Source organism: Macrobrachium nipponense, chromosome 25, assembly GCF_015104395.2.
Source record: "Macrobrachium nipponense isolate FS-2020 chromosome 25, ASM1510439v2, whole genome shotgun sequence".
NCBI classification, from domain to species: Eukaryota; Metazoa; Arthropoda; class Malacostraca; order Decapoda; family Palaemonidae; genus Macrobrachium; species Macrobrachium nipponense.
The window spans coordinates 16,174,774-16,201,842 of record NC_087214.1 but is presented as its reverse complement, the minus strand read 5'-3'; the positions used below and the strand labels follow the sequence as shown (position 1 = coordinate 16,201,842).

Sequence of the window (27,069 nt, the reverse complement as noted above, 5' to 3'; positions counted from 1 at the left end):
AAAATCTCTCTCTCTGGGTCTTGCTAATTTGATGCAGCAGAACAGTTTATAGTACATTGTGTACATATGTATACTTATGCCTGTGTACTACATATAAGTATCTTGGCATGTATATTGGTTTCTATAAAAGTTTGGATGAGCTTAATTATGTGAAAAATATTTGTATGTCAAGACTGAAACCTTTGCAAGTATTGGCCAATCGAGGCAATGGTGCTGGTATACCGGTTTAAGGATGATGTACATTAATTAGTACTGTTCGCTCGATTATTGACTATGCAGCACCTGTATTGATATGTTACTCTGAGAAAGAGCTGTATAAATTGGAAATTATTCAAAATCAAGCTGTGCATATTATACTAGGATGCCCAATGAGTACACGTATTGAGATCCTGAGGTTAGAGTTGAACCTTCCTAGCATCATTGATAGAATTATTTATGAAATAGTTTCCGTTGCTGTTGTCAGAAGCATAAGAAGGAGAGGAGAAAAAATGTTGAAAATTGGTGTTGATACTATGTCTGCTCATTTTAGGAAACTGTACAGAATATTGGTCAGGGATGACCAATATTTTACTGTGTCAAAATAGAAAACCCAATTGTTCCTAAACCATGGCAATGCAGAAGATTAGATATTTGTATAACTAAAATGGGTTATAAGAAAAGTGAATATAACTTGTTGGAATTAAGACAATGCTTTCTTGGTAAAATAAATTCTTTGTCCAAATGTAACTTCATTCATATGTATTGTGATGGTTCAGTCAATGATAATAAAGTTAGCTGTGGGGTCATTTAATATTAGGGAGTATTATGACAATGACTATACTCTGTTTTTTTCCATCTGTCCATCCGCCTGAGGTGTTTGCGCATGGTAACACTGCGTCCCGGGCTTTAAATAATATCCTATTTCGAATATTAACGGTGTAATTCGCATACAGTAAATATTAAAAACACTTTCAGTTGCAAATGGTCACGCAGATATCCTTTTATTTACCTAAAACTTACACATAGCGTAACTATTTAAAGCCCGGGACGCAGTGTTACCATGCGAAAACACCACAGGCGGATGGACAGATGGAAAAAAACAGAGTATAGTGTTGATGAAGTGATTTCTAAGAGGATTGAGGATAATGCTTCCTCTACGGCAGCTGAGTTGCATTCCATCCTCGAGGGATTAAATTTAAGTGGTGGCATGTAAAAGTAAAAATATATTTGTTTTCGTTGACTCTCAGAGTGCATTATTTGCTCTGAACAGTAAAACTCCTACTAATAATGATATTGTTATTCACTGCAAGATGTTGATTTGTGATCTTAAAGAGAAGGGACTTTTTTATTAAATGTTATTGGAACCCTTCTTATATTGGTATTCCACTGAAAGAAGTTGCTGATAAACAACTTAGCCAAACAGGCAACACAAAGACCAGCGGTTGATACTGAGAGTTGTTATGAGCCTTAGTAGAATTAGAAAAGGAATAAAACAAAAACAAAATGTGTGGGAAGCAGAAAATGCAGTTAGAATTTTAGAAGAAGGTAGTGCTAGTATGATGCACTAGTGACCTTTATGTGAGTGAAAACGCCCGGATAACTTATGGCAAGGCTTCATCTAAACTTGATACCTTTATTATGAGACTAAGGCTAGGTTATAATTATTGTTGGCAATATGTTGATGACAATGGCAAACCTTGTAGATTGTGTGGCGAGGCATTCTCTCACACTTTAGAGCATTATATGTTGGAGTGTTTTGAGCTTCTAGAATTTAGAGGTAGAACAATAACTAGTGTATCTGAAATGGTTTGTTTCCTTATGAATAACAATGTAACTGAAAAAGATAGTTCAAAAGTTTCCCAAGTTGTTTTGGAATAAGTAACCAATATGATAAATCGATTTTTGTCTTATTTGGAAGGGGCTGCATATATAAACAAGCTTATGCATTCCATTTGATGCATTTTTATGTCAATAAACTATTTGAATTTGAATTTGGTCTCCTCTCGTGTGAGCTTTGCCCTTTTCTTATTTTGAAAAGGACCAATGAAAATGAGTAGCTATCAGATGTTTCAAGGAATATATTGCATTCGTGAAAGCTACATGAGATATATAGCAGATTATTTCAACCTTGCAGTGTCAGTAATTGGAGTTTGGATGGCTGTTTTAACGTTTATCAGATAATCTATAAATGTTAAAGGAATTTTCAGGTTTGTTGGTAGGCAGAGAGTAGGAGATTGCCTACCAAATATACCAATTTTTGTTGTTTTTCTGTTTGAGTTATGTCACATGAGAATACTACTAATACTACTACTACTACTATACTACTACTAATAATAATAATAATAATAATAATAATAATAATAATAATAATAATAATAATAATAATAATAACAATAATAATAATAATAATTAATATTAATAATAATAATAATGTAAAGGCCACGACGTAGAATGAAACGTCTGGGAGATACAGAGAGCTTAGTCCTCTCCCACTTTGGAGTTGCAAGATTCTGTTGACCTCTTTTGGCTAAGATTACATTTTGCAGTGGGTTTGTGATGCTGCTCGTCTTTTGAGATCATTCCAGACGGAAAAGAAAGCAATTGGGTATATTGTGGTTTATCGGGGAATAGTAACTTCACAGAACAAAAATGTTGACTACATGATTTGTCGCATAACGGAATTAGTCAGGTTGCAAACACTGGTCGAGGATCTGAAGCCCCAGATGTTCCGACTGCTTCTTATTTTTGTGGCGACTTTAACTCGTCCTGACAATATGCATTTTGTTTATATGCTGCTATTGAATATACCAGAATAAGGCACATGTATTCCGCTCAACATCGACACCGGAATGAGCGCCATAGCTTGAATAATAACTTCACAGACAACGTACAAAGTAAAATATTGCCATTGACGACTCTGGCTCTTAGACAAGGCTGACAGAGGCCTTTTAACAGAGGGTTGGTCGGGGAAGCAGAGCGCTGCAAGAAGGCAAATTGTCAAACTCTCTCTCCTTTAGTTTTGGAAACATTTGCAATGGCTGTAATATACAAATTGTAATTTTGCAAGCCTGTTCATGATTAGACTTGAAATATTGCCTGTTATCCAGCTCAAGGGAGAGTGTGCTAGGACCCAGTTGCAATATAATGCAATTTTGCTTTCATATGAGCCACTCTTGATGCAAAACAACAGCTCATATTCAGTTTCCGACCAGTAGAAATTCAGTACATTACGTAAATCTTGAATACGAACCCATCAAATGTGTAAACATTATTAATAAATTATCGACTTTAGCAATCTGAGGAACTCCACTGCTATTCAGAGAGAAAGAGAGCAGGTGTATTTTCTAATATCGACGAACATCTCTGTAAAAAAAATTTAAAAAAAGTTTTTCTGGTCCCTGACTAGTTATAAATTTATCTCTGTCCATTATCCCTAATTATAAATAAGTAAGTAAACACGTAAATAGAGAGATAAATACATGAATAAATAATTAAATAAATAAACTTATTCGTTGAATATATTTCAATGATGTTTCAATTTTCATTGTATAAATAAAATATTTTGTTCCCAACAAGAATGGAAGATTGAACTCTTACTTGGCTACAGAACTGAAGGTTTAATTAAGGGCCTATTCTGCTTTGACGGATCATAGACCTACTCTATACTAGACTATGCAAGATGATATATATATATATATATATATATATATATATATATACACACACATTTATATACGTATGTATATATATATATGTATATATATATATATATATATATATATATATATATCCACACACACATTTATACGTATGTATATATATATATGTATATATAATATATATATGATATATATATATATATATATATATATATGTGATATATATATATATATATATATATATATATATATATATATATATATATATATATATATATATATATGACTGGTAAAAATGTTCTGTAACAACAGAATTCCATCTAATAAAAGGAGCCCATAAAAACACCAAAATATAGAGAGAAAAGTACTATATTTCAGAGACTGCTGTCTCTCTTCAGGTATATGAATGAGAAAAGTTTACAGAAAAGGTGGTGGATTTATACCAAGAGATCCGTCCACAAGTAAGCCAATAGGTCACCCCCGCTGATAATCTTCCTTTAATCTTCTTAAGCGTTGGTTGAATGAAAACCTCGTCGATGACATCTGAAATCCACGCGCCTTTTGAGATGTTCACTACCTGCTTCTCTTTTATTAAGGCCGATTCCATCATTTGACTCTTGTACCGGCAGTTGCTGCTATAAATTACATGTGACAAATTCCAGTTTATTCTATGGTTATGTTCATTTATATGGTTGAAAATAGCCGAGTTCTGTTGTCCATACCTAACTGACCATTTGTGTTGTATTAATCTCTGGGAAGTGATTTACCTGTAAATCCGATGTAAGATTGGTCACAGTCCTGGCATGGGATCTCATAGACCCCAGTGTCCTTGGGAGATGTCCTTTGTTGGACGTTAATCAGGGATTTGGCTAAGGTGTTTGGGTAGGTAAATGCAAAAGGGTTAGATTCCCAATGGTGTGGGTTACTCTCTTAATCGTCTCCAGGTGAGGAATTTTTATTTTATTGTGGGTGTGTCCTCTGGGTCTTGTCTTTAGGGGGTCGGTAGAAAATTACGTTTGCTTTGTGAATTGCTTTCTTAATTATATGGTCAGGATACTTTAAAGACAAAAGTTGCTTGCGAATTAGTTCAAATTCTTTTTCCAGGAAATCTGGGGAACAAATTCATAAAGCTCTTAAGAATAGGTTGCTAGCTACACCTATCTTGATAGTAATGTCGTGATAGCTAAAAGTAGTGAATATATGAAAGGTGAGAACGTTGGTTTTCTGTATATGGTAAATTTGTTTCTGACGTGTCTCTGATTATTAAAACATCAAGATAAGGAATTATGTTGTCTGTTTCCCATTCAACTTTAAATTTGATGCTGAGCACTAATGCGTTTAATTTTGAGATGAATTCATTAAAATTGCCCCACCTATTATCCCAAAAATGTTAGGATATCATCCACGTCTCTCATCCACAGCATGTATTTGGGTTTTATTGCATTTATTACTGTAGTTTCAAAGTATTTTCCATGTACAGATTGGCTAAAATAGGACTTAAAGGACTACCCATACTACACCCGAATTTTGCTTGTAGAATGATTCCCCGAATGAAAATACGTTATTAGATGCACATAATTCAACTAACTTTATTATTTTGTCAAGCACCAATGGGAAATGATCTGAATAGGGGGATAATCAGAGAAGCACATATACCACTTCACAACATAAAACTTTTAAGCCTTGACGTAGACTCCCTATTCACAAAAGTACCAGTACAGGACGTTCTTCAGTTTTTAAGGAAAAAAATTACCCCCTCCCCTATTCAGATCATTTCCCCTTGGCGCTTGACAAAATAATAAAGTTAGTTGAATTATGTGCATCATTCGGGGAATCATTCTACAAGCAAAAATTCGGGTGTAGTATGGGTAGTCCTTTAAGTCCTGTTTTAGCCAATCTGTACATGGAATACTTTGAAACTACAGTAATAAATGCAATAAAACCCAAAAACATGCTGTGGATGAGATACGTGGATGATATCCTAACATTTGGGATAATAGGTGGGGCAATTTAATGAATTCCTCTCAAAATTAAACGCATTAGTGCTCAGCATCAAATTTAAAGTTGAATGGGAAACAGACAACAAAATTCCTTTTCTTGATGTTTTAATAATCAGAGACACGACAGAATACAAAAATTTACCCAATTTTACAGAAAACCAAACGTTCTCAGCTTTCATATCTTCAGTACTTTGAGCTATTCACGACGTTACTTAATCAAGATATGTGTAGCTAGCAACCTATTCTTAAGAGCCTTACGAATTTGTTCCCCAGATTTCCTGGAAAAAGAATTTGAACTAATTCGCAAGCAACTTTCGTCTTTAAAGTATCCTGACCATATAATTGAGAAAGCAATTCAAAAAGCAAACGTAATTTTCTACCGACCCCCTAAAGACAAGACCAGAGACACACCCAACAATAAAATAAAAATTCCTCACCTGGAGACGATAAAGAGTAACCCACACCCTTGGGAAATCTAACCCTTTTGCATTTACTTACCCAAACACCTTAGCCAAATCCCTGATTAACGTCCAACAAAGGACATCTCCCAAGGACACTGGGGTCTATGAGATCCCATGCCAGGACTGTGACCAATCTTACATAGGATTTACAGTAAATCACTTCCCCAGAGATTGAATACAACACAAACGGTCAGTTAGGTATGGACAACAGAACTCGGCTATTTTCAACCATATAAATGAACATAACCATAGAATAAACTGGAATATGTCACGTGTAATTTATAGCAGCAACTGCCGGTACAAGAGTCAAATGATAGAATCGGCCTTAATAAAAGAGAAGCAGGTAATGAACATCTCAAAAGGCGCGTGGATTCAGATGTCATCGACAAGGTTTTCATTCAAACCAACGCTTAAGAAGATTAATGGAAGATTATCAGCGGGGGTGACCTAAATTGGCATACTTGTGGACGGATCTCTTGGTATAAATACCACCTTTTCTGTAAACTTTTCTCATTCATATACCTGAAGAGAGAGACAGCAGTCTCTGAAATATAGTACTTTTCTCTCTATATTTTGGTGTTTTTTATGGGCTCCTTTTTATTAGATGGAATTCTGTTGTTACAGAACATTTTTACCAGTCATATATATATATATATATATATATATATATATATATATATATATATATATATATATATATATATATTTCATCCTCTATATATGCCTTATGTTATGTTGAACACTGGTGTTTAAGAATATATATATAAAATATTGACTCGTTGTCTCACAGAACGTGGCTATAGACATAATTAAGACATTGGTGAATGAATTGCATTAGACTACTAAATGATTCTTCTAAAGTGACTTATTTCGACGACGGATGGAGAAAGAAGATTTTGTTAGTAAGTAGGCCTAGTGTTCACTGCAACTAAATACAAAGGGGTCTTTGTTTATTTTCCACAAATAATATTTTTTCCTTTTTGCTCTTTCAGCAACCCCTAAATATTGCAATTCCTGAAATATAAGATAAGGCAGGAGGGCCAGTGCTTCTCTTTGCAACACTTCAGAGAGAGAGAGAGAGAGAGAGAGAGAGAGAGAGGAGAGAGAGAGACTGTGTGTGGTTACCGAGTTCCGTATCTATAGGGAGAAGGAAGGTGGAGTGGAGCCGAGCACTTGTGGTCACTGTCACCTGTCCTGTCACCCTGTGGCCTGCCTGTGCCCTGTGATTCTGTGACTGGGTCGGTTGGGGCCGACGGGTGAGGACGTGTTACCTGTGGCTGCGATGGCTGGAGAGGGTCAGTCACGTGGTTGTGTTTACCTGACTACTCTCTATGTCTTTCATTCATTTTCAGTCGCATGATTTCACGTTCTCTTTTCATTAACTTTCACTTCTCGTCTTTCTCAAAGGTAATATAGCGTCAGAAATGCTACAGAAACCTTTATGAATGACAGCTTGAGTCAAGTGTCAATAAAAAACACAAACTAGCAACTCTTCTGTTTACTACGATTACTCATCGAGATGAATGGCGGTGATGACGTCCCACGGGTTCCTAGGCTGAGTCCTTCTTTGGTTATGGAGTTGAATTCCTCAATCATTCGTCTTCATTACGACAATGACTATGCTGTTTTGTTACTTGGTCTGAGAGAGAGAGAGAGAGAGAGAGAGAGAGAGAGAGAGAGTTCCTCTGAGGTCCGAATCCCCAGGAGTGTCCATTCCCTTTTTCACACAATTCAGGCTTCCATAACTCGAGAATGCCTCCACGTATTGACCCGGGGTTTGGATTTCCCAGCAGAACGGACCAAAACAGTTGTGGGTGGGGGTGGGGGGGGGGGGTGGGGGGGCACCGTTGGGAGCCTCATGGCAGTCGGGGGATTCCCCTCTCAGTTACGGACGTCAAAGTCGGACTTGGGAAATTTTTCTCTCTTAATCAATTTATTTTGAAGTCTGTGTCATTGTTTGCAGGGAAGACCTTTTCTTTTAGACTCTTAGAATGTCTCTATTTTTTCTTTCTCTTTATTTGAGCTTCTATTTACTGTGTGTGTGTGTGTGTGTGTGAAGGCCATACATGCATTTCCTTTGAAGAAGCAGAAGGAAGCAACAGACAACCCAGAGGAAACATCTGCTTGTTCTGGTATACAATGTCTCTCTTCTTCTGTTTGACTTTTCTTCACTTCTCTCTCTCCTTCTCCTTCTCCTCCTTCCGTCTCCTTCCTCTCGTGAACAAAGGATGTGGCGCGACATCGGGAAATTCCCCACTGCTGCACATGACTTGAACACGACTGATCTTAAGGAACTCTGTTGCCACAGACATTTCGATGCAGGTTTGAGGATGGTTTATATCCATCTTGTCTCTTTCCTTTACTCATGAAGAAGAAGAAGTCAAGGAGCAGCATCGGCGTCTAGGGGTAATAATGATAATAATTATTGGTATTATTAGCAGCGCTCCTGAAGTACTAACTAGGGAAGTGGTGCTGTACGACATTTTGGCTGTCATTCGCTACAGTCCCTCCCTTCTGGTTCTGAAGTCCAGATAGAAGGACTCAGTCGGTATCTCAATAAGTGCGAGTGTTCTTGTCATGAACATTACATTGAAAATAAACAAATAGACAAACAAAATAGTAGTTTGTGTCGCCGGTGAACTGGAAAGAAGAGAAACCAATGGCTTCTGCCTCAGACACCTACCAGGTGAGTCTTTTTAGTCTCGTTTTCTCTCCTCCTCCTCCTCCCCCTCCTCCTCATCCTGGGGGAGGAAGAGGAGGAGGAGGAGCTGATATTGTGATGTCTTCACCATCTTCTTTGTCGTCATTATCAATGAACCTCCTCTTCCCTCATAATGTCACTATCATGGCCAGCAAAAGGGAAAACTCGTTCTTGCATCTGGCAGCAAACTCTGCTCTCGGAGCGTTGTGTTGAAGTGGGAGGGCGCGGGGTGGGGGAGGGGGAGGGGTGATGGCAAGGAATGGGGGGAAGGAGATATGGGACTCCCCCCGGAGTAACCATCGGCTGTCCGTCAGTGCATTTTCTTATTCTCTTCTTCTTCTTCTTCTTCTTCTTCTTATTCTTTCTTTTCTTCTTTCTTCTCCTTAGTAAAATCGTTATATCAAACAAAAACACCCTGGTTCGGCATGTTCTACATCACTGTTTATGTGCCAGAGAGAGAGAGAGAGAGAGAGAGAGAGAGAGAGAGAGAGAGATATGTCATCATCTAAAGTGCCACGTATTTTCAAGGTCACAGAAGGCGAGAGGCAATGTTCAAAACAGACCTCGTTATAAGAGACATTTCACAGCGAGTGCTTCCAGCTGATTGACGCTTCTTTCCTTCTTTCTTTCTGTCGCCATAACGTCGCTCTGTGTTCATTGACGAACAACACAAGATCTTCCCTTAATATCTTGATTGAGGCAGGTGACGGTTTAGCGAAGAACGAGACTGTTTATTGGGGTGTTTTAAGAGGACCGGGCTGCTTGCTTGGAGACACGATCATGGGAGATGACGTCAGACAAGCACAGGCAGAGGGAGGAATCTCTCTCTCTCTCCTCTCTCTCTCTCAATCTACATTAATATGGTACGTTTATTGCATTCATTATTCCCCTTTTATTGTTTCTTCTCTTTCTCCTTTCTCTTTTTTCTCTTCTCTCCTCTCTCTCGGGCTCTCTGGGGGGTCGTGGCTGGGGGAGGAGGAGGATTGGAGGGGTTGGGGGGATGGGGAAGAGCATGGAGGAGAGAGAGAGAAAGAGAGAGAGAAGCGGGGGGTAGGGGCTTCGGCTCGGTTTTATCATCGTTTGTCAGTTGCTGTGTATTGTCATTTTCTTCTTCTTCTTCTATTCTTTATTGAAATCATCATGAACAAACTCCTTCTCAGACGTTCCATATCGCCCATTATGTATGAGAGAGAGAGAGAGAGAGAGAGAGAGAGAGAGAGCAAAGAGTATTTTCAAGCATTGATCGACTCAAGCTGATTTTTCTTCTGTTGTCGTTTTAAAAACGCTTCAAGTTCATTTAAGAATAACCAATGTGACGTTATCTTAATCGTTTCGGGTTCAGACGGGCCGAACCTATTGTTGGCGTTCAGGTCTTGGTCGCTGACTCCTCCTCCTCCTCCTCCTCCTCCTCCTCCTCCTCGGTGAACAGCTGAAGTAGAGTGAGACGCGTTCAACGTCTCCACACAAAATGCTCTCTCATGTTACCCTTGTGTTTTTCATCGTCACTAAATGAGTACCACTGGAAAGCTGAGAGTTTATTCTAGCGTATATTACAAGTTCTTAGAAATAAGATAGCTTTTTAGATGTGATCAAATAGGACCAAATATAATATAAATATATATATATATAATATATATAATATATATATTATATAATATATATATATATATATAATATTTTTTTGTAATGTTTGTTTGCATTTTTTCCGTATCTCTTGCTCTGTCTTCAAAGGTAAAAAAATATAATTTATTATTAATCAAATGTAGTCAGTTTTACGTCAGTTGACAGAGTGTTTCGTTCTTACAGTGATGGCCAATATTTCAGTCGACATAAATTACTATTTTATGAATGAAAAGAGAATTAACAGCAGCAGAAATTTACATAATGTATCTCTGAGTGTATTCTTTTTAACAAGCACAGCTATGGAACTGGGTCTCAAGTGCACGCACACACAACACACACACACACACACACACACCAGCAGGGGCGTTCTGACCGAATCGACATTCGGGGCAGTGCCCACAAGGGGCCCAGTCCACGGAGCAGGCCAAGCCACCCACATACTCTGACGTTGTTACTGGCATCGGCGTTCTTCGCTAGATTTTTATCACAATACTTTTTTTTTCTTTTAAGGAGGAGAGGGGGAAAAGAGGATGTATATATTTTTAGCTATGGTATATATTATGTATACAAGTGTGTGTTTGTGTGTGTGTGTAGCATCTCTCTCTCTCTCTCTCTCTCTCTCTCTCTTCTCTCTCTATATATATATATATATATATATATATATATATATATATATATATATATATCATCTATATATATAGATATATATGATATATATATCTATCTATATATATATAGATATATGCTTAAAAAACAAAAAATCACAGAATTCCACAGGAAAATGATAGTCAGAAATCCAAGCGCTTTCGTCTTTACTCAGACATTGTCAAGGAGTTAATGAAGTACAATTGGAGAGAAAGGTCTCAGGTACAACGCAAGATCAAGAATACCAGATGGTTAATTGTCAAAAGGGTAAAAATTAAGAGAGATAATCCAGGATTATCGGATACACACGGTCACAAACCTAAACAGATTGACCCTAACCGAAATTACAAAGTTTCTTTAAAGTCCAAAACATGTAAAAACTGAATATATTAATTTTGTTGCTTATATTTATCTACAACTTTTTTCATATGAAAGCATCAAGTTTCAATAAAACCAAGACTTAAATTTAGAACATTTCTATTATTTGACTTGATGAAACAAGATTCAATGATATCCTTTTAACTGTGTCATTACATGAGATTAAGGCTCTTGCTTGACTCCAGTTAATAGGATGGTCTAAATCTCTCATATGGTACGAACTTAATGCGATTCGATCATTTGCCCAGTTCTCACAGAATATTGATGTTGTTTGAGACGTTGTTGGTGAAAGAGATTTACTGGTCTGTCTCTGTAATAAGACTTTATCACACTTTTTGCAAGGAATTTCCATATATGCAGCCTGGAAGATCTTTAGGAGAATTTTGATTACTAAACTCTTGACATTAATATTTACTGAAAACAACATTTATGTTCAGAAGCTTTAAAATTCTGGGAATATCTAAAAACCTTTCATCATAGGGTAATTTTAGAATGTTGTGCTTACTAAATTCAAGTTTGTCATTTGTTGAATAAAATGTTTTTCTAGCTCTTTTCCATGCCACATCTACAAAAGTCCTTGGATATTTTTAAGTTTCATTGCAATATCATAAATAGTTTTATTAATTTCAGCGTCAATAAACTGCGGCCTACAGACACGTAAAGCCCCTAGAAACATCCCAGAAAAAAACAGAGAATTTAACATTTTGATGGTGATTGGAGTAGTAATGAACAAAAGAGGCAATGTTAGTTGATTTTCGAAAGACTGAAAAGGTGAGATTTCTATCATTTCTACGGACAGTTACATCAAGAAAATTCAAATTACAATTTCTTTCTTCCTCTACAGTAAATTTTATAGAAGACTAAATTATTGAGATTATTAAGGAATTCCTAGAGATTTTCGTGAACTGGCCAAATACAGAAGATATCATCCACATATCTAAACCAAATAACTTTTTGGGGCAAAATTCTTGGTAAGAGTTTTGTCTCAAAAAATTCCATGTAAATATTGCTAAGGGCAGGAGATAAGGGATTACCCATAGCCATGCCAAACTTTTGTAAAAAAAATTCCCCATTAAAACAAAATTTACTATCTTTGATACATAACCTTATGAGACTAATGAGGTTTGCCACACTTAAGGGAATGTCATGACGTTCTAATTTTTCCTCCTCCAAATATTCAAATAAGTCATCTACAGGCACTTTTGTAAATAAAGAGACAACATCAAAACTAACCATAATAAAATCAAAACATTGCAAATTTAAACTATTGTCACATTTGTTTTTAAAAAATAAAACAACATTGTTTTTGTAAACATTCGTGTTGTAAATAAAGTTTCCTACCAAGGAGTAAAAATTTTTACAAGCCATTTAGATAAATTATACGTAACTGAGCCCACTGAACTAATGATTTAAGGCTTCACTGACCAGACCTGAGAATTGGAGAGGTTGTTGGTTCGCGCCTGTTGATCGCCAATTCTATTATCGCTTAATAAAATTCCCCCTCGGTTTAGCTTATATGAAAATATACTAATTCCGAGGTAGAGCGAATTAGATATTAAAGGACATTTGTAGTTCGATATATATATATATATAATATATATATTAATTTATATATATATAATATTACATATATATATATTTATATATATATATCTATAATATATATATATTTCTATATATATATCTATGTTTAAGAATGACCTCAAAGATATAATTACAGACTTAAATACAAATTAGTTGCCTTAGAGATATCTTCATTGTATATGTATGTTTAATATGTATTGTGAATATGTTTTTGTTTACTAAAGTTCTGAATACCTGTTGCCCTATATAATCCTTTAATTGTCTTGTCCTTGTGTCTGAGCAGATTGACTTAATCTTTTTGTTTTTTAAAATTGTACCCATGTTTATGCTTGTTTGGGAAGGTTACTTATTCTCCAGGTGTGCCAGATTCTAGGTAGTTATCTCCTTATAATCCCTATCTGTCAGTTATACGACCTTTCCTGTACTGTCAATTCCTCATTTAAGTCAGTTTATCTGCTGAGTAAAGGAACGTTGAGTCGAAAGATCTTGCAGAAACTCCATTGTTTATTTTTCCTTCGTTGCTTATGCCTTTATTTATGGATTTATCACGTTCCAAACTTTCGTGATTCAGTTATACATACATACATACATACATACATACATACATATATACATACATATATTATATATATATATATATATATATATATAAACTATATATTTATGCTAAGGTTTTATTGATCTTCTCGTCTACCCAGCATTTAGTTAAATATCTTAATTCTAAAAGAAGCAGCCATGTCTTCTCCAATAAAGCAACTGATTTTGGGAGAAAACATGCGGTAGAGGGTAGAAAGGAATTTCCGGTCTGACGGAAGCTTAGGGTAAGATAGGCAAGTCACGAGAGGAGCTAGGCCTCGAGGATGGATTTTAGGGACCTCTACAATAAGACCTATTTTCCTTCCCAATTTGCTGGCGGTTGTTTACCACTTTCAGGCAGTGCCGAGGCGGTGTATGGAAGCCCCGTGATTCACAGAACCAGCATCTTTCTCAGTCATAAGCGACTCCTACAGCGAGGCAGACGTGCCTCTACTCTCCTCCTCTGACGGGACATCAGCCCTCTGTCCAAACGCTGGTGGGACTATCTTCAGAGCACTACACATGTCTAAGCCTCAAGTAATTAAGGTACGTCTAGAAAGTGTAAACTCCAAACCAGCTCCTTTTCCTACCCGACGGCTCTTGCTAAGTTCATTTTCAATTCTCACTTTTATCCCTCTTACATCAAAAGCGCTTTGTCCTCATCAGGCCATGTGCTTCCCCTTGTGACTTGTTAAAGACTAAGTCTTCAGCGCATAACTCAGTTAAACATTAGAGTTCCTTTTCCCCAGTGTTAGAGAAAACTGAATAATCATAACGTGTGCAAGAAGTCTTTTTTTTTTTTATTCTTGTCTAATCTGGGATCTTTTCCAGATTCCTGAGTCACGTGTCCACGTCTTGGCGCCCGCAAGTGATGCTTTACCGCAAGACATATGAACCATTGTGAAACCAGCGTTTACGTGAATCTCATTTTGAGCCAACTATCATCCCCTGAGAGATATTATTAGTCCACGTGTGGACCAGTTTGAATTTACTTTCCCAGGCTGTTAAGCAGCCTCTTGTAAATAAATAGATCTAAGTAATTAGCTGAGTTTCTGGCGACCTTTTCCTCTAGAGTAAATTATCACTATAAATCCTTTTAACGGTAAGTTCAAGTAATTTATTCTGATTTTTCCCTCAACTATTTTCGTTTACGTATTTGAGCCCCCTTAAGGCCAGGCCTAATACATAACAATGGCGACCTCGCCAAGATTCGAACCTAGCCTGCTTAAAAGCTTGTAAATCGCGTTATCCCTTGTAAAACGTAAAATGTAAATGAGTTTACAAAGCGCAAATCAAAGCACACTTGCAGCGGAAGACACACACTGACTCACGGTAAGGTATACCATTCATATATATATTATTATAACCAATGTGTTAGCTTAAGGTACGTTTAGTTTTTTCATTAGAAGTGGTTTAAAAGAGTGTTAAGTAGAAATATTATTATTGTAACGGCCAGCGCGCCGAGTGAATCTCTGTTATTTGTATTGTTCTCGTCTGACGAGACATGAGCACATGTTTAAGATAGATGCCAGAAAGTACTAGTTCAAACTAGGAAGTGCTTTGCCAGGGTTTATTGCTGTGTTAGAAAGCTAGCTAGTTAGGAGTGTTCTACTAATAGTTAAGGCAAAAGAAGTCTACAATTCTTATCTGTGATATGTTAGGGGAATTCGTTTTAACTTAGTTTTATTCCAAGTGTTGGTAACCGCTTAGCCCTCAGCTTAAGCTGAGCGTAAATGCTCTCTCAAGCCTGGCAGCTTCGTAAGCTTCGCGCATGCGCTTTCCCAGCCAACCTTGTTTCGCACAGCCAGCCATGTTCTTATCCCTTTAAGAATTATCTCGATTATTTAAGCAAAGTAACCTAACTCTTGATGTTTTAACGTAAATGATATCAATCTTCATACTAGCATCGATCGTTCTGCCAGAGAAATTAACGTAATTCATCTTGAATAAGAAAATTAGAATTTTGTGTTGTAAATCGTTTTCTCTTTTAACAGAAATCAGCTGTCCTCTGTTCGCTCACCGCGTCTCACGTCGTATCGCTCACCCGCTCGCTGAGCGAAAGTTTTCATTTCACTTCGGACTTAACGTAACCTCTTTTACAAATGTTTGCAAACATTCATCTTAAAATACTTACCGTAATTTTCACTTGTCACAGGGACCTAGTAACCTTACGTAAAGTTAACGTAAACCTTAAAAGTAGAGTAAATTACCAGAATTGTTAACGTAAAACGCGTCTGGTTAAATCATATTAAAATGCAAATCGTTTCAAAGTAACGTAAAAATCGTTCATCGCTATAGTGCGTTATCGTTCATAAACCGTATCCAAAGCAATTCTTTCATTACACGTTACCGTAAGTAAATCATTTAACGCAAGTGCGTCATATTAAAACAAAAAGTATTAGTTCAATTACATAGTACAAGGAAGTTCATCATATATCATTTTCACCCTCTCAGAGAGAGAGAGAGAGAGAGAGAGAGAGAGAGAGAAGTGAGAGAGAGAGAGAGAGAGAGAGAGAACCTATTATTCACGAAGCCAAGAGTACTACGTCCATTACTTATACGCATGCAGAATTCACCCAATAACCGTTTGCTATGGGAAGCAGCTTTGGTGCCCCAGCTGTCAGCCAAGAGTGCGGGCAGCAAACATTGACACTAACAAATAGTTAAAAACACAACATGGCAACTGTTCTCCCAGTCGCGCTATCTTTGAGTGCAGGGTGGCTACATTAGCTTATTTTCAGTTTCTGTATTGATTCCATATATTTTAACTCATATAAATCTATTTACATACATACGGCCGTTCCCTTTAACCACTGTCACGTATTTATATATCTGCTCTTTCCAGACAAATAATAATAATAATAATAATAATAATAATAATAATAATAATAATAATAATAATATATATATATATATATATATATCATTATATATATATATATATATATATATATATATATATATATATATATGACTGGTAAAAATGTACTGTAACAACAGAATTCCACCTAATAAAAGGAGCCCATAGAAACACCAAAATGTAGAGAGAAAAGTACTATATTTCAGAGACTGCTGTCTCTCTCTTTCAGGTATATGAATGAGAAAAGTTTACAGAAAAGGTGGTATTATACCAAGAGATTCGTCCACAAGTAAGCCAATTTATGTCACCCCCGCTGATAATCTTCCTTTAATCTTCTTAAGCGTTGGTTGAATGAACACTGCGTCGACGATGTCCGATGTCCAATTCCCTTTTGAGATGTTCATTACCTGCTTCTCTTTTATTAAGGCCGATTCCATCATTTGACTCTTGTACCGCAGTTGCTGCTATAAATTACACGTGACATATTCCAGAGTTTATTCTATGGTTATGTTCATTTATATGGTTGAAAATAGCCGAGTTGTTGTCCATACCTAACTGACCGTTTGTGTTGTATTAATCTCTGGGGAAGTGATTTACCTGTAAATCCGATGTAAGATTGGTCACAGTCCTGGCATGGGATCTCATATACCCAGAGTCTTTGGGTGATGTCTTTTGTTGGACGTTAATCAGGGATTTGGCTAAGGTATTTGGGGGTGTAGGTAAAATGCAAAAGGGTTGGATTTCCCAAGGGTGTGAGTACTCTCTTAATCGTCTCCAGGTGGGGAATTTTTATTTTATTGTTGGGTGTGTCTCTGGTCTTGTCATTAGGGGGTCGGTAGAAAATTACGTTTGCTTTTTGAATTGCTTTCTCAATTATATGGTCAGGATACTTTAAAGATGAAAGTTGCTTGCGAATTAGTTCAAATTCTTTTTCCAGGAAATCTGGGGAACAAATTCGTAAGGCTCTTAAGAATAGGTTGCTAGCTACACCTATCTTGATAGTATTGTCATGATAGCTAAAGTAGTGGATATATGAAAGTGAGAACGTTGGTTTTCTGTATATGGCAAATTTGTATTCTGTCGTGTCTCTGATTATTAAAACATCAAGAAAAGGAATTTTGTTGTCTGTTTCCCATTCAACTTTAAATTGATGCTGGGCACTAATGCGTTTAATTTTGAGAGGAATTCATTAAAATTACCCCACTTATTATCCCAAAATGTTAGTATGTCATCCACGTATCTCATCCACAGCATGTTTTTGGGTTTTATTGCATTTATTACTGTAGTTTTCAAGTATTCCATGTACAGATTGGCTAAAATAGGACTTAAAGGACTACCCATAACTACACCCGAATTTTGCTTGTAGAATGATTCCCCGAATGAAAACGTATTTTCGTTCGGGGAATCATTCTACAAGCAAAAATTCGGGTGTAGTATGGGTAGTCCTTTAAGTCCTATTTTAGCCAATCTGACGACGGGGAGACCTTCAACCCCTCTCACAAGCACCGCCCCACGACGCATAGTGCACCGGTAACTCTCTGGATCCACACAGCCAAAGGACGCCCACCAAGGGACACCTACAGACTTGCAACGTTTGCAAGAAAGTGGGTTACCTCGCAGCAGAGTGCCGCCTCAAGAGCGCTGCGAACCACAAACCTCCTCAGAACCCTCTAGGCCACCGAATGGTGCTTAGCCTCCTCTCAAGACCAGTCAGATGCCTTACGGAGACCAGGTCAGCAGAGGGGTGGCTCCTGCAGAGCCTGTGGGGCTACAGGGCACTACTCCCCCGGATATCCCGGGTCGGGTTGCCCCAAGCATGTGCCTTCGACCAGGCCCGTCCACCTGATCAGTGCCACAACCTCCTCGGCCGTTATGCCGAGTCCAGGGCTCACCCTGAGCGGGTGTGGACCACTTCAGTCACAGTGGCACCCCTGGATGGCTCTACCCATACCCGTGACTCTGCCAGTTACGGTAGATACTGGCTCCGGATCTGTGTCTCATAGACTGGAACCAAGTGCCAGCCAGTGCCACAGTCGGCGAGCACATCAGGAGAGCCATGACTTGGGTCGAAGGGCAGTCCAAGACCGTTCCCTCAGTCATCCTGCAGGTCACCACTCCTTGGTGCACCAAACCTCACCGCCTAGGTGTAGTACGTACAATTCGGCATGGAGTAGGTTTCCTATTGGGACGGGACCTACTCTGGGGATGTCCCTCCCCACACCACTCCAGGGCCAAGCTACTCCACATCAAATCACTGCCAGAGAGGACTCTTCACCTGTGCCAGAGCACACTGCCAGCCTTGGTGACTCCACAGATTCGCAACCTGTGGTGCCATCTCGGCCTTATTGTCCAGTGCCACAGAAGAAGTTCTCAAACCAGTTCTGCCGAGACTGTGGCCGCAATGGGTCACATGTCTGGCAACTACAGAGGGTGCGCGAATTACAATATTCCCGCCATCGCAATGGCAGTTACCAATAACCTTCTTTACAAGGACCCCCAGCTCAGGGCCTATAAACCGCCGCACCCCTCTAAGGTCATTCTCCACCAAGCCACGTCAGAGCCTTTGACGACTCCGGCGCTCAAAATCTCCCTGATACGGGAAGATCAAATCCCCCGAGGGGCTACCGCCGATAGACGGCAACTGATCACGATTGAATGGCATCAATCGTAGTAAGATGATCCTTCCCACATCCAATTGAGAGTCGCACGACCTCACCTTACCAAGGTTATGTACACTTGCAGTTGCAAGCTACCTTCCTGGAGGTTACGACCTCCTCCTAGGGCACGACCTGAAGTCTCCCGTTACCAAGGGCCCGCTGAGAGGTATTGCTCCTCCGGTACCCGTCACAGGTCCTGTCGACCTCAACACTCTGCCAGTGCCACGTGGCAGCACTGAGCAAGTGCCATGCTCCGTCCGCCTGGACGTAGAGCCCCCACAGAACTTGACCTCTGCGCCTGGCCCTGAGCTAGCGCTGGAGCCTAACCTATCAAGGATCCTCCTACAGGAGATCCTCCAACAGGCATGGAGCTTACCGCAGCCCATGGCCAATCCCAAGTCCATGAGTCTTCTCCAACATCACCTCTGTCGCCCGAGGATGAACCTCCGGCAGACCTAACCTTCATACCTCCTCTGGAAAACCAGGAACTGCCCCGACCAGGAGTCAGCCTGGAGTCTTACCCTTATGACGGCTGTCGCAGCAGCCGAAGTGAGGGCCTCCCCTGCAGTAGGTTCCACCTCTACGACGGTTGCTGCAGATACCGAAGTAGGGTTTTTGTTCTCTGCAATCTCCTCAGGCTACCACTGCCTCTGCTCCTGACGGCGTTTCTGGCCTTACCCCAGAGTCGGTGGCCTCCGTCCTACTCCTAGGACTGGTATAGCCAGGCCCAGGAGGAATAAGAAGAAGAAGAAGGGACGTAACAAATCACCAATTCAACCAAAGAGCCACATGCTCTCCTTGACACCTGTGCCCGAGGTACAGTGTCATTCATTTGCAGAGTGATCCTGGCACCTACCCAGAGAAGGGTAGCCAGCCTGATCTCTGCCAGTAAACTAACCCTCTAACCCCCTAGAACTTGTGTCACTAACCCTCACTTAAATATAATTACCTCATTACATTTCCATCTGGTACTCTACTAACCACTCATCATCCTCACGCATCATTACCTCATCTCATGTATTTTAACAATTCAGTCAGAAAATCAGCTGTGTGTACCACACTCTGGAATGATTGGCATCTCTAATTAACTGTATTGAGTAGGCTAGGCTAATGATTAGTGCCAGGGCATTAGGGTAGTAGCAAAAAGAATTTTCAAGTAACCTTACCTAGGGGTAGAGTAGATTGTCGTCACAGGCGACCCGTAGTTATCACTTAGGCTAGACTACATTAATCCAATAAGTTAGTACACTTAGCATCTCCACCTATAAGTTAGGTAGGACACTGTAGTTAGCTGTATTGCTGCTCAAAAAACTTCCAGTTAGAGTTAGGAGAACTGGGTCAGTCGAGACGATCAACTTATTTAAGCCAAGGACTTCACGCCTGAAAGGGAGGGAATGCCTTCTTAACAGGGGGAGCTGCTATGTTTATTGATCTTCTCGTCTACCCAGCATTTAGTTTAAATATCTTAATTCTAAAAGAAGTCAGCCATGTCTTCTCCCTAAAGCAAACTGATTTTTGGGAGAAAACACGCGGTAGAGGGTAGAAAGGAATTTCCGGTCTGACGGAAGCTTAGGGTAAGATAGGCAAGTCACGAGAGGAGCTAGGCCTCGAGATGGATTTTAGGGACCTCTACAATAAGACCTATTTTCCTTCCCAATTTGCTGGCGGTTGTTTACCACTTTCAGGCAGTGCCCGAGGCGGTGTATGGAAGCCCCGTGATTCACAGAGAACCAGCATCTTTCTCAGTCATAAGCGACTCCTACAGCGAGGCAGACGTGCCTCTACTCTCCTCCTCTGACAGGACATCAGCCTCTGTCCAACGCTGGTGAGACTATCTTCAGAGCACGACACATGTCTAAGCCTCAAGTAATTAAGGTACGTCTAGAAAGTGTAAACTCCAAACCAGCTCCTTTTCCTACCCGACGGCTCTTGCTAAGTTCATTTTTCAATTCTCACTTTTATGTTTTTACCCTCTTACCCTCCCAAAAGCCCTTTGTCCTCATCGGGCCATGTGCTTCCCCTTGTGACTTGTTAAAGACTAAGTCTTCAGTGCATACCTCAGTTAAACATTAGAGTTCCTTTTCCCCAGTGTTAGAGAAAACTGAATAATTGTAACGTGTGCAAGAAGTCTTTTTTTTTTTATTCTTGTCTAATCTGGGATCTATTCCAGATTCCCTAAGTCACGTGTCCACGTCTTGGCACCCGCAAGTGATGCTTTACCGCAAGACATATGAACCATTGTGAAACCTAGCTTTTATGTGAATCTCATTTTGAGCCAACTATCATCCCCTGAGAGATATTATTAGTCCACGTGTGGGACTAGTTGCATTTACTTTCCCAGGCTGTTAAGCAGCCGCTTGTAAATAAATAGATGTAAAGTAATTAGCTGAGTTTCTGGCGACCTTTTTCCTCTAGAGTAAATTATCACTATAAATCCTTTTTATGGTAAGTTCAAGTAATTTATTCTGTTTTTTTCCCCTCAACTATTTTCGTTTACGTATTTGAGCCCCCTTAAGGCCAGGCCTAATAACATAACAATATATATATATATATATATATATACTATATATATATATAGTATATATATATATATAATATATTGTAATATCATCTTAAATTATTTTCTTTGGTTTCTCTTAACGTAAGTTAAATTTTTTTTTTTGTCTTTCAAGTCTCGAGAACTGCTTGTTGATTCTTTTCGATCCCTCAAAAGAGAGATAGTCAAGGAGGAAGTAAATTATATGCTTAACCATGATCTCATTGAGCCAAGCTGTAGTCCTTGGAGTTCGCCTGTGGTCTTGGTTAAGAAAGAAGGCGGAGAGCACCGCCTCTGCTTTGACTATCGAAAGATGAATGCTGCCACTAAAACAGACTCCTTCCATTTGCCTCGGGTGGAAGACTGCATTGACAGAGTTGGGTCTGCCAGGTATATTAGTAAGTTCGATTTACTAAAAGGTTATGGCAGGTAGGTCTTACACCCGAGGCTAAGAAAATCTCAGCGTTTTGTTACGGGTGTACGGTTTGTTTGAATGTAAAGTCATGCTGTTTGGAATGAAGAATGCAGCCGCCACATTTCAAAGGCTGATGAACCTTTATAACTAGTCGTCTGGAGGGATGTGTTGTTTACATTGATGATCTGGTGGTATACAGTGATGACTGGGATACACACCTAAAACGAATTGAGGCTTTGTTTGAGGCACTGCGGAGGGCTGGACTAGCCATCAATTTAAGAAAGAGCGAATTTGCTCAGGCAAAAGTTACCTACTCCTTGGCATGAAATTGGCTTGGGTAAAGTCGCCCGAAACAAGCGAATGTCGAAGCGATTACAGCCTACCAGTTCCTCAAAATAAGAGGGGTGTGAGACGGTTTTTAGGAATGGTAGGGTATTATCATAAGTTTATAAAGAATTTTTTCTGACCTCGCAACTCCCCTGACTGAATTATTAAAGAAAAATGTAACATTTCAGTGGAATAGCGAGTGTCAGAGGGCATTTGAAAGTTTAAAATCTACCTTAATAACTTTTCCTTTGTTACGTTCACCTGATTTTTCTCTCCCTTTTTGTTTATCCACTGATGCAAGTGACACAGGTAGTCAGGATTTTAGCAGATCCTAACTGGGAGAGGAACTTGTTTTGAGCTTAGAAAAGATCAGTTGTACATTATATCGGAGTGCCTAAATTTAGGTTTGGCCACAGAGGTAAAGAAAGGACATCTATTATTTCAGGTGATTAGGGCTGCTAAGGAGTATAAAGAAAATGAAAAGGATCATATAAAAGAAAGTGAAGCCGACAGCTTGGGAGCATTAAATTTGGGGGATGATATTGATGAGGTCTGTGGTGACAAGGACGGTCAATTAGAAACTATTACGGGAAAAAGCTCGTATTCGTGAGCTTAGACTTTGAAAGCTTTACAGCTCAAGGCCGATGAATGGGATAAAAGAACGTGCCCCATGAAATTGAGGTGGTTAAATTTACAAAATAATTCTTAAACAAGGTAGAAATAATAATCAGACTAATATGTCTCGTGATTAGGGTAAATTCAATATGTTTACTGCTTTGAAACTCGTGCCTCAATTTTCGGAGGATGATGTAAATGAATTTTTCATTGCTTTTGAGCGCATAGCGAAGAAATTGGAGTGGCCACTCGATATGTGGACAACGTTGATTCAGTGCAGGTTTGTTGGGAAGGCCCAAAGAGTTTACAACACTTGAATGAGACTCTGGCATCCGATTATGATAGTGTTAAGTTTATCATTTTGAAAGCCTATGATCTGGTGCCAGAGGCTTATCGGCAAAAATTTAGAAATTTAAAGAAAAGACTCGGCGGAGACATACGTCGAGTTTGCCAGGAAAAAGACCCAATTTCTGGATGATTGGCTGAAGTCAAAATAGGTGGATGACTTTGCTAAATTGAGGAGCTTGTTTTGGCAGAGGAGTTTAAAAGAAATATTTCTCGGGAGATGCGTATCCATCTGGAGGAGCTGAAAATAGATTCGGTACAGGAGCTCGCCGTCTCCTCTGATGAGTACGCTCTCACCCATAAGGAGGAACCTTTAGGTAATAATGATAGCCAGAGGAAATTCCTTCAACCTCGGATGAAATTTGGACAGTCGTCCGGAAGGAGGGTCTATGAGGATCATAGGAATAATAGTAATAATAACAATAAAAAAGGTAATGGTGATGGTAATAATAAAGGCAGTGTGAAATCACAAAGTTTTGTGAATAGCTACCGACCTAATAATAGTGGTAGGAACTATGAGAGACAAAATTCCCATAATAATGCAAGGTGTTATTATTGTAACAGGCCTAGGCATTCAAAAGGCAAATTGTTTCTTCGTAAGAGGCAGTTGGAAAACAATCAAAATCCTATGAGAGTAGTTACTGAGAATAACGAAAGGCAAATGGTTAGTACACGAAAATGATAAATGACTATAATTTCACAAATATATTTCGGACGGGATAGTATATTCTGATTGTGATAAGCGTTTTGCACGAGGTGTTAAAATTTTGAGAGATATGGTGCCGCACAATCACTCATTTTGAAAACTGCGCTCCCAGAGAAATTTATATTGCTAATAATGAGTTTGTTGTGCTTGGAGGTTTTCCTAACTCTGTTTCCTCTTACCCTCTAGAGGACATGTATGTTGAATGTAAATATTTTTCTGGGTTGGCTAAACTTGCGGTAGTTAGCAGTTTACCAGTTCCTGGTATTCACCTTTTATTAGAAATGATTTGGCCTCTGATAATGATAATTTATTATTACCTATTTTGACAATTGGTGTCCGAAGTGGGCGTATCGGAGGGTGAGCCTATCTCGGTCGTGACCCATTCAAAGTCACGAGACGTTGATCTCGAAGATGTCGATCTTGATTTAGAAGTAGTTGACAGACAGGTGACAGACTGTATGACTCGTAGTAGTAGTAGTAGTAGTAGCGATAGTAGTTGTAGTAGTAGTAATGAAGTTAATAATTTGAGGAATATTGATTGGGACGTGAAAACGTTCAAAAAGGAACAAGGTAAAGAATTTACTGAATATAACCTTGGTATTCCCGAAAATTTGACGAAACCTGTCATCGTCAAGGAGGAGGGTTTGATCTAGCCGTTTTAGCAGGTCGGCGGATGCACCTGCGGAACAGGTAGAGGTCAGGAGACAGTTGTTGGTCCCTGTGAGTATCGTGATAACTTTTGTTCCTGGCGCACCGAAAATAATTTATCTGGTCATTTTGGTGTAAGAAAGAACTTTTCAGAAATTAGCTGAATCTTTTTATGGCCAGGGATGCGCAAGGATGTCAAGAGTCATGTGTTATCGTGTAGAGTTTGTCAACTTGTTGGAAAACCCAATCAGAAGGTACCGAAGGCTCCTCTTATTCCCATCCCGGCAGTCGGGGAGCCATTCGGGGAAGTGATCATAGATGTAGTGGGCCCTTTGCCGCGGACGCACTGGCGGGGAAATGAATAGCAGTTTTTTACTATAGTAGATAGGATGTCCCACTTCCCTGAGGCCGTCCCGCTGAGGAGCATTCGGGCGGAGAAAGTTTTTGATTGTCTGGTTGGATTTTTCACGAGGTTTGGATTTCCGAAAGTAGTAGAGAGTGACTGTGGAACAAACTTTACTAGTAAATATTTCAAAAAACGAATGACCGAACTAGGGATAAATCATATTACCTCTTCACTTATCATCCAGAAAGCCAGGGTCAGGTGGAGAGATTTCATCAGACCTCTTAAAATCAGTACTAAAAACGCAATTCTGTTTTGAGACAGGTAATGACTGGGATAAAGAGTTGCCGTATGCATTGTTTGCTATACGTCAATTGCTAATGAGTCTGTTGGTTTTTTCTCCATTTCAATTTTAAAATTTTGTCCATTGCGTCAGGGGGCCCCTGGATGTGGTAAGGGAACATTGGGAGGGAGATAGTCCTGATGTTAATGTTTTAGATTATGTCTCCACTTTACAGGAAAGTGCATCGAGCTCGGACTTTTGCTCAGGAACACCTGGCAGAAGCCCAAGCATCCATGAAGTATAACTATGATGTAGGTACTTGTATAAGGAGCTTTAATGATGGTGACCAAGTGCTGGTGTTGCTTCCTATACCTGGAAATCTTCTGAAAGCCCAATTTTCAGGTCCGTGGAAGATACTTAAGAAAATAAATTATGTAAATTATCTAACTGAAATGCCGGATAAGAGACGGAAGTCTCGTATATTGTCATATAAATATGATTAAACCTTATATTAGTAGAGGTAATGATGTAATTGTTGAACCAGTGAGTGTCGTAGATGTAGAAGTAGAAACATTTTTGAGTGACAAATTGCCAGTAAGTCCGAATGGTTGAGTAGTAACTCTGATATTTTAAATAATCTAAACATTAAATTTCAGCACCTGGACGTTGGTAAGGCAAAATCTTTAATGAAATTAATTAATGACTACAAAGATCTTTTTCAGGACACTCCAGGTAGGACAAATATCCTACAACATGATGTCGATGTTGGGGAGGCTCAGCCTATTACAACAGTGCCCCTATAGGCTGAACCAAATTTGTTATGAACTTGCTTTAAGAGACAATAAATTATTGTCATTACTCTATTTTAAAAACAGGTCCTCCGTTCAATAAATCAATTGCCAGTCCAGACAAAGATTTACTATACACAAGACTTTCAGTAACTAAACACTCATAGGAGGTGACAAAAAAAGAAAATGTCTAAATTTACACTTATTTATTCACAAATAAAATTCAAAGAAATGTCCTCGAAAACCTGCTCAAGGAACTAGAAAAATAAGCACCCAAGCAAATACAATAATTGTCCTAACATACCTCATATTCCTACCTAACTATTATACCGCAGAGTAAGAGAGAAATGTCACAGTAGAAGAACGAAATCAACACTCACATGTACACGAAAGGTGGAGAAAAAGCTAAGAAACTTAACACTAATAATTGACGTTTCCTTGACACTAATAATATTACAAAAAAATAATTAGGATACACCTTAGTTCATCCAATCGATACATAGTTAATTGTTCATCAAATATGTCGAAATCTCACTGAAACTGCTTCAGTCGAAGAAAACCGTCTACAAGGCTCTCGCGGGAACCTCCACTTGATGCTTGGCAGCAACACTCAAAACATTTATGAGTCCATCACGTAAAGGGAAAGTATATAAGGGCAAAAGGGGATGCTCACCCTTCTCCGGCCTCAGAAGGCCTCCTGACGATTCCTGGAGGATACAGCAGTGCACTCGTCGTCGTCGATGCAAGGTCTGGGCTTGGTCATACGGGGGCAAAAATAATGAAAGCCCACAGACAAACTCACACAAGAGGGCACGGGACAAACCCTCACCACCAACAGCAGCCTGGCGTTTTTATAAAAGTGAAAGCGAGCGTTCTCAATGTCCTGTCCGTGGTCAGAAGGCAATGTTGCAGAAAAAGTGATGAAGAGTGCGGCATAAAT

At 39.1% G+C, this 27,069-nt stretch overlaps 1 protein-coding gene across 1 annotated transcript in view; it reads right to left on the bottom strand.

Moving 5' to 3' along the window:
- LOC135199298 (uncharacterized) overlaps positions 1-27,069 on the bottom strand; it is a 367,793-nt gene that overhangs the window by 338,187 nt on the left and 2,537 nt on the right. The window lies entirely within an intron of this gene.